Raw genomic sequence first — 9,581 nt, forward strand, 5'->3', positions numbered from 1 at the left:
TGCCGCCATTACAGAAAGGGCCGCGGTTTCATCAGTAAAGAGGCACTGCCTGTTCGTTACCAACAGACTGCTGGCAGAATCTGGAGACACAAGCCAACAGAGTGTGTGGAAATTAAACAGCATAAAAGCAGACACAGAGTTCTTCTTTAAAAGGGACTCAAGAGATCTGCATGTTTTCAAATGGATTTACACACAGAATCTGTTTGAATGATTTTTTTTTTGGTGTGTAGTACTGAAATAAATAGCATTATGTTTGTTTGTTTCCTTGCTTTTTTTGTACCCAGGAAGTTAAGTTAGAGTGATCCCACCTCAAAGTCCCTCTATCTGTCAACATGACGCCCACCTGGGAGCGCAATTCAAATGCTTGCACAAGTCCCAAGGCTCTTTTTAAATATGTTTTTGAAATGTGAATGTGCCAATGCATTGAACTTGCTGTCAGACAAAACAGCACATGTTATAAATGCTATAACATGTTTGGAGCAGCAGTGTAGCATAGTGGTAAGGAGAAGGGCTTGTAACCAAAAAGTTGCCGATTTGATTCCCTGCTGGGACACTGCTGCTGTACCCTTGGGCAAGGTACTTACTGGTTCAGTAAATATCCAGCAGTATAAACGAATAAAATATATAAATTGTAGTATATGTAAGTCACTCCGGATAAGAGCATCTGCTAAAATGACAATCGTATAATTTCACGTATAAACAGCAGCTGTTGATTACTAGGATCGTAAGGGTGGATATGAGTCAGAGTGCATCAACTAAATACTGTAGTATTTATTAATATCCTCAAAGCTACCGAGACTCATGTCACATAATGACATCTGAGGCTACCCTCTGCAAAAGGACCGTAAAATCTTCATTTAACACTGCAGCATGTTTTCTGAAAAAGTCAATAGCTATTTGTAAAAACGAACTCCAGGGACAGGTGCTTATTTGGACATACCAAGCAAACACAAAGCAGCCAGGCTTATTTTTAAACGCCTGGTGCACTCAACCAAATGCTTTCCCTGAGTTTAACTTTCTCACAGAAACACCCTTGGTACCTTTTGACTCATGCTCTTCATTTCATGGTTCCCTCTAAGTGTCGGGCGTTTAGCAGATTAACAGCGCTGACAGCATTCAGAACACGGAGTGGGTTTCACGGTTGCGTATGAGGTGATGCAAAGAGGAAGTTCATTTAATCCGGTCCCCGGTCGCCCACTCCAAACCGGCTGAGCACTCCCTGGACACGGCACACCCCTGCCCTGAACGCTGATAACTGTGACCTCGAGTACGCCGAGAGAAAGGCCGCGGGGGGGAAATGGATTCACCTCTTTAGCGGGACATTTACGTCCCCCCCGAAGGCAATACAGCTAATATTTAAAGTGCGAGCTCCTCTCTCTGCAGAGCAGTCAATTCTCTCAAATGCTGCTGCAAGGACAAATTCGCTCTGTGGTCATGGCAACAACGGCTGCTTCATGCCAAGGGGGTTTTCTTCATTTTAATAAATTGCAGAACAATAAACCCGCACCTGCACAATAACACGGATGCTGAATTATTAATGCTAATTTCCCCCTTCATAAAATATCCCTTAGGCCTTCTGGTAAATGGTCTCTGTTTGACAGCTTTAGTACTGCGATGAGCACAGTCTTACTATTTATGCTTCATAAATAAGAGTAAGCTTGTGCAAAATAGGGTTGTTAGCATTTTAGAAAAATATGAAAAAAAGTAAAAAGTTTGGTACTTCATCACGACTCAAATGTTTTATATTCTAAAAATGTGTCCTCTAAGGCTGACATTTCACACCTGTGGGTTAAGAGGTCAGGTCAGTGTCAGGTGAACGAGATGTGAAGAGTGCTTGCTGTGCGATTTTCTAGTCCCCCTTGCCCCTCTCGTTCCCCTCGCCACCCCTCTCGGCTCGCCGGCCGGGCGTCTCTCTCCTTACAGCACGGCGGAGCGGCCGGGTCACACAGATCGAGCTGACTCAGCCCTCCCACCGCGAGGCGGCGTGTCCGATGACTCCCAGGGGCGCCCCTGTGCGCTCCAGCCGTGACGCCGGGTCTCGCGCCCGAGGTCGCGTCCTGCCGTGCGGGGACAGTCACGGCACCGGCACCCCCCTCCGCAGAGTAGAGCGTTTCCTCAGGGGTGCTCTGTGTTCCTCTGCCTCCCTCAGAGGAGCTCCTCTCATCATCACATGCAGCAGTACCATTACAACAGCAGTGTAGCACAGCGGTAAGGAGCAGGACTCGTAACCGAAAAGGCTGCCGGTTCGATTCCCCACTGGGGCACTGCTGTTGTACCCCTTGGGCAAGTTATTTAACCTAGAATTGTCTCAGTAAATATCCAGATGTATAAATGGACAACATGTAAAAAATAGTAACCTACGTAAGTCGCTCTGGATAAGAGCATCTGCTAAACACCGAACATAATACAATCTAATATAATGCAAACAGCACGGCCACAATCACCATCCTGAGTGATCTGCTCTATAGGAGGGATTTCACAGCTGGCAAATCCAGCCAGGCCAACATCACACAGGTTCGAGGTAAGCTCCTGTCCTCCTGACCTGAACCCATCATGCCATGTGAAACAATGCCATGTGAAACAATGCCACCTTCTTCATCTTCCACACTGTAAGTAACGATCAAAGTTGGGCTATATCATCACAGGCTCTTAATAAATAGTCAGACAGCGGTCTGAATCATTTTTAAGTGGTGTTTTGCGACGATGATCCAGCCAGACACCAGAAGGAGAACAGGTGGACAGGTGAACCAGGCGCAGCCCTTCCTCTGTTCTTCTGAAGGGATATTTACTGAGGGGATGGAGCAGAGGACTGTGGCTTGGTCACTCACCTGCACACAGGTCACTCCTCCGGTGCGTCTGTCCAGAGGGGGCAATGGAACACCTCACAACAGCCACCTCCTCTGGAGAGAGAAACGAGAGAAAGACAGAGCCGCTTAACAAAGTGACAAGTGAACACACCATCGCCTACCTGCTGCGCCCCTGTACGCTCATCTTACTCTTCTTATCTTTGGCATTAAAAGCAAATCACTCACAGCGCTCTCCTTAGGCTCGGTGACCATGACTACAAATGAGCAAACGACACTGCACCGAGGATCCAGTTTTTAACAGGAAGAGCCACACTTTGCAACCAGCAGCCCCTGTTTAGATAAAGAGACAGAGACAAAGAGGAGCTCTTACACCGCGTGAGTCTCAGGTCAGTGCAGTGAGGGGAGCTCTCCCTCAGGGCTGGGCTGGCTGTGTACTGGCTATAGTGCCTACGTCTGACCTTCATTACTTACTTTACCCAATCATTCATCCCGTTTTACTTAAAAAATGCATACGATGAATTACAGATAAAGATTCCCAAGTGTTCAAGAAACGATTTAATGCAGGGTGGTTTGGGAAAGAACAGGTGTAACCGTGTACACGGACCATTAATAAACCTGACCCGCAATATACCTGTAAGCACAAAAACAGCAAGTTCAAGGCTGCTAAGCTTACAGTTTGGCACCCCTGCTCTACTGCATCAAACTGGGGCGAGTCAGGGATCACCTGTAGAGCATCCTATGCTGATGGCAGCAATATTGCACACACTCTATCCTCTGCCACCCTCAGCAAACTGCGAACACAGAGGGCAGCCCAGGTTGATGGCTTTGTTATTTGATATCAGAGGGTGGCTCTGCTTTAAAACACTTTAAATCTTGCTGTCAGAGACACACTAAGGAAGAGAGCAGCACATTGAGCCCTGGGTACGGCCTCTCTGGCTGACCTCTCCTTCACTCCACCGCGTGACAGGGCAGAATTTCTTCATTTACTGTGACCCCACCTCTGACACAAGTGGGCAGTCATGACATCCCCGTAAAGCCACAGATTATGTCAGAGGAACATGTGGGCAGACCTGGACCCACACGACTGTTCCTCAAATTCTTGCTTCTCTCTCACTCACTCTGTGCGCCGATCTGTGTTCATGTGCACAGAGACTGATGACAAGGGGGCAGTCCGCAGACACTGACATCGCCGAAAGGCTGAGACACTGCGTGAAGTCAGGACGGCGGACGCTCCTTACCTGACGATCACCACCGCATTTTGTTCTCCAAAACACTGTTATTCCCAGTTCAGGAAGTGTCTGCAAATGGGCCCTGTGATGTGGATGCTGTAGCTATACACCCAGAAGGCGAGAAATTGCAGGGAAACTGCAGGCCGCAGGGCAGTGGTGCCGTCTGGTATAGCCCCGAGCAGACTCGGGTTTCACCCAATCGGATGCCTCCGTTGAGCTACGCCTCGGGCAGCTTTCTGTGTTGGGATTCCAACCCGCCGGTGGCTGGGCTTTAGGCATCGTAATGGAGACACAGCACACCTCCCCGCAGAGTGATCCTAACCCACATGCACTCATGACTCATGACTCGTACCCACAGCGTGTGTGTTCACATGGACGGCAGCCGCAGACGTGCATGTCCGAGCTGGTCTGAGCTCGTCTGACTGTGACACAGGGGTCTCACGGTGGAGAAGACGTTGGGGGGGGGGGGGGGGGGTGATGACACCGCTTAGCGCTAACCTTCCCCGTCTCTCCCCGTTCAGCCTGAACGAGCAGCCCGTCAGACGAGGGGGAACTGGTGCGCGAATCTCCAGAGTCCACTGGGGATATCGGCTATCTACAAAGCACAGCATCCAGCAATCCTCTCTCGAACTCCTCTGCTCCCTTGGGTCTTAGCGCCCCCGGCAACATGCTGCGAATGGCTCTCTGGAGCATGCAATCAGCATTCAGGTGGCGCCGGCTCCGGCTCTGAGCACAGGTGGAGAAGGGACTATTAGCTGATCGTACACAACCGACGACAAGAGGAAGCTGTGTTCATACCTTTGCTCACCCCCCTTTTTCTGCCTTGCAAATGCTCTCCATTACAAGTGACCTTTTTTCCCCTCTCATTACGCACGGCTGATTCAAAAGGCAGAGCAACAGTGGAGGGCATAGACTTTCATTTACAGTAGGTGGTACAGCGATGACATTAGACCTGCTTCCATTATTGATTAGCTTAGCGCTTAGTCAGAGTGACTTACAAAGCTTCCATTCTGTGCTCATTAACCATTCAGACAGCTGCATATTTACTGTGGCAATTCAGGGTAAGCGTCTTACTGGGAGGAACAAAAGCACTGCACCACGTGGGGTTTAAAAGTACAATACAAGATTACGTTTTAATTAATGATTATTAAAGCGTAACCTTTGAAAATTATGCTAAGGCCTTGCTCTGAAACACAGCTGCACACTGACTTTCGCCAGCAGTAAACTGCTTGCCCATGTCAGGCCCAAGTTGTACAGTGTAGGAAAGGTCACAAAATCAACTAAAACACAATAAATTGTCCCCGTTGGGGCCCTGGGTCTGGGATTCCTGTGTGTCAAGCCTGACTGAACGGTTTAGTGGAAAGCCTCTGTGCAAAGTAAAGAGTGCTCCCCTCCAAACATTTCCACATTTAATTCCTTAATCTTCAAAGAGAGGTTTCAGACAAGGATAAAGCTAACATAGAGGGTAGAAATATGGAACAGAGTGCGAGACAGGAGGTTTTCAGCACACAGCCACACTGTCTCCTCGAAAACACATGGCTAACCACCCTCATGGCTGACCACAATGCATGTCACGCCAGCTGTGTTGGCCAGTCTCTGAAGGGGACGGGACACTTTGAACATGTGGGGTGGTGGTGGTGGGAGAGTTGGGTTGTTTTTGGGGGGGGGCTGCACAAGGGCCGTGCTATGTGAAAGGTCAAACAAATGATTCATCAATCTACTGACACAGGAGAGAGAGAAATCTGTCAACACGCGCGGGCACGTGCTTCACTTCCTTATCTGTTCCAGGAGCTTTGAAGATATCCATCAACACGAGGACCAGAAAAAAATCCCGCCTATATTACCACGCGCATCATACATCATACAAATATCACATACGTCTGTGACAAAGAACATGTTTGCGGTAATATGATAAGGAGCTGGAATGGCGATGAAGCAGGAGCGGTACCAACATCACCACCATGACAAACAGCTCGTTTATGGACATCTGGATGCCTGCCTTACATTGCTGAAACACAGAAGCCATTGGAGAGCCTCTATTTCCTCCTCCCCCTGCAGGAAGGGCTGTCCAAGGGTAACCGTGTTCTCATTCATTATTTATCACACGCTAAATCGCTTATTCATAGCTTTTTAAAACTGTTTTAATCCAAATTCTTTTTTAGTGCACTGAGACGCCGGACGGATCCATACACATCCTCAGGTCAGGAGTTCAGCTGCTTAAAAACCACACAGCAGACGTGCTTGACTGGCACTATACTAGGAACAGGGGTTTGAAGGACCTGTGTGGCATTAAGCGCCACCTATGGTCCAGCCCTGCAGCCAGGTAAACCTGCACGGTAATGTACCACATTAAAATGCTTTCACAGTGGGGTTAAGCACAGGTATGAATCTAATCCAGTAGCAACCAGAATCTGTTGCTATGGCGTCCTTCACCTTTGCACTAGTTTGTCTACCCTAGCAACAAAGATGAAGTATTCAGCGCACTCCACTTCTGTCTCACTTCTGCTAACTATGTATGACTTTAGTGCACTGGGTTTGAGCATAGCTCTGCAGCCAAAGGTCCACCACTGTTGACTTCTGAATCGATCAATAGCTGACATGTGCACTACATAGACTGACAAGGTCCTCCTGCAGCGGAAGGATCTGCCCAATTCACGTAGGGCTGGTTACTTGGAAATGGCACCCCACAGCAACACTGCAGAACACAGCAAACCCGTGACTTCTTCATGATTGCACATGATAACGTTCTCATCTGGCTAATTAGCCTTCTTTCATTTTAGGTATTAATCTTCTTGCAACTCCAAACTGTAACTTTTTTTTTTTTTACAAGATTTCCTTGTTATCATTGAAAGCATGTACTGCGTGTTTTGTGAAATTCAGTGTCCGTCTTCCAGGAAACTATTACGATATTTCAACACATGGTTCAAAATAACTGTCTTGCTTCCTTTGTGCATTACAGTGCACCCCTGTAGATGCAGACTGTGCATGCAACATTTACACTAGCAGTTTTTCATTATACTGCTAACCAGCTAACGCATCTGATTTACACAGTGCATATACTGTGCAATGCAACATATGGTGATGGTATGGATATACTGAGGCACTGTGCACTCGAGACATTTCAAAGGCTGAGATGAAAAACAATAAACACTATTGTACATGACTTTAATAACTTGATTCTGTTCTGTGACTGAATATTAAATTATTTATTACAAGGTTGTCATTGTAAGAACCAAACCATAGAGGTTAATGCATCGTGAATACATGAAATGTATTAATACTGAAACACTTAAATCACAGTGTATGACTTTCAAATGAAATTAAGGGGTCAGCTCACTCAATGAGCAAAGTCCTTACAAAACCAAAAATATACTAAACTGAAGGGCTGTTACTTCCTGTCAGAACACACCCATTTTTCAAGCATAATTTTTTAAAATGAGAATTTCAAATTAGCGGCACACAAGATGCACACTCCCTGTTAATAAAGCATGGGTTAGTGGGTCAGAAGGTCAAGAATAAGTTCAGTTACACACTCCTCTGCATGCCAGTTTAAATTTATTTAAAATGAGGGGAAACCCACATCTCCACACAAGCCGTGCCTTTGTATGCGTATAGGGTATCAGATCATCAAGACAACACACAACGCTGTCTTAAACTTATCACAGGAAATATACGCACATCCACAATGCAACAAAAACAATTAGATGTCCACACAAGGTCTGCTCCCCACTGGCTCCTAAAGACATTCCACTTTGCAGCGAAACTGGAGTGACCTTTAAAACAGAATTTTGTCATTTTCACAAGGGTGCCAAACAACATTGCCTCTCCCATGAAAGCGATAACTATGTGTCTCTACTTATCCTCTCCCGTCACACCAGTCCATCAAAATCAACATTCCAACACACACGTTCACAGGAAGCTAAACCTCACGCGCTTATTCCGCAGGAAATGGAAGGGCTAGGTGCTTGGAGCCGCAAGTATGGAGTCTATAAATTCTTTAAGAAGGACCTGTCCTCATATAATCATTTCATCAGAAAGCCATGGGGAGAGGCCCCTCTGCTGACAAGCCACTAAATCTCAGCGCCCCCGTCCTCCATTCCGACCAGGAGCACGGACAGCATATCGGTGTTCTCTTCTGTTCCCTGCTGAAGCCCCTCCCACCCTGCCCCTCACATATAGAACGCTTTACTGGAAAGACAATCTGGCTTCCCTTTCAGTGTGGACTGAAGGGCGAGGCCCCACAGCGTACTCTGAGAGTACGCTGACTGTGACACAGCGTACTCACTGTGCAACCGGAGACAGCGCGAAAGGTACCGCGTTTCCAAGCTCAGTTAAAAGGCTTCCAGCCGGAGTCTGTCCCGCTGCTGCAGTGGGAAGGACGTGACAGGAGGGGCCGGATTTGAAGCAGATTTCACAATCAAATTCCAAAAAACGTGCAGTACAATAAAGAGAAGTTCTGTCAGGCGGAGCTTGTCGGGAGACATGCTGTACTTCCTTGTTCCTCTCACAGCAAGGTCACTCATCCATTGGGGAGTGTCAAAACAAAGCACATCAATGTTGCTGCTTTGGTCATTACCCTAAACCAGCTGGGTATGGTTTTGTTTAAGGAAGATGCTGGTGGAGTGTCACAGAGACAAATGTTTATTATTTCTGGGCAAAGACTGCCTTCCAGACTAAGCAAGTTAAGGAGAGTCAGAAGCTTCAGATCAGCAGATCAAAGCTTACTTGGGTCCAACTGACAGTGCCCCTACTGAGCCTCACTCCCCAAAAGCTTCTCAATCCAACCAGAAGGGGTTAGTCACCGGCCATGTCATCTATTGACAATCTCCAGGAGAGCATGGTGGCAGAACTAATTGGCTTCAATCAGCTGGGGATACGGGTGGGAAGGCTTGCTCATTACGCCACTGGTACTTTGCATCTCACTTGGGCCCACAAATTAATTGGATATCCTTGGGAGGGTGTGCCTACTGTTCAACCAGTGTCTGCCTCCTGGTGTACTGTGGGATTTGTAGTCTGAAAAGTGGTCACGTTTGCCATGCTCCCACTGGGGTGCTGAGGTTGTTGTGGTGGGGCAGGCTTGATGGTCAATTGCCAGTCATAAGCAGTTGAGTGGAAAAGGGGAAATTTTGTTTTCAACTCCACCAGACAGAACCTCTGAAAGGATCAGAGACCTGAAAGACATCCCTTAATTGAGGATGGATCTTGTGTCAGCACAACCACATCTCAATCAACCATCTGGAACACCAAGGCAAATGAGAGGAGAACAATGTTTAATTACAACAAGGTTAAATGGGAGCACTTTCTCTCCAGCAAACAATTAATGAGGTGAGTGTTCTCTCCCTCTCTCTCGCTTTCTCTCTCACTTGCATTCTTTGCTTTCTGTGCTGCTTGGAAACATCTATAAAGATACCACAACTGCATCAATAACTCAGCCAAAACATTAACTGTAACCGATGGCACCGGCTTTTTCTCTGATGACATTTTTCCATGCAGATTTTTCAGTCGGAACAGCACAATGAAAACACAGCTAATCACCGTAATTGAT

The sequence above is a fragment of the Megalops cyprinoides genome, chromosome 22 (assembly GCF_013368585.1).
Source record: "Megalops cyprinoides isolate fMegCyp1 chromosome 22, fMegCyp1.pri, whole genome shotgun sequence".
Lineage (NCBI taxonomy): Eukaryota > Metazoa > Chordata > Actinopteri > Elopiformes > Megalopidae > Megalops > Megalops cyprinoides.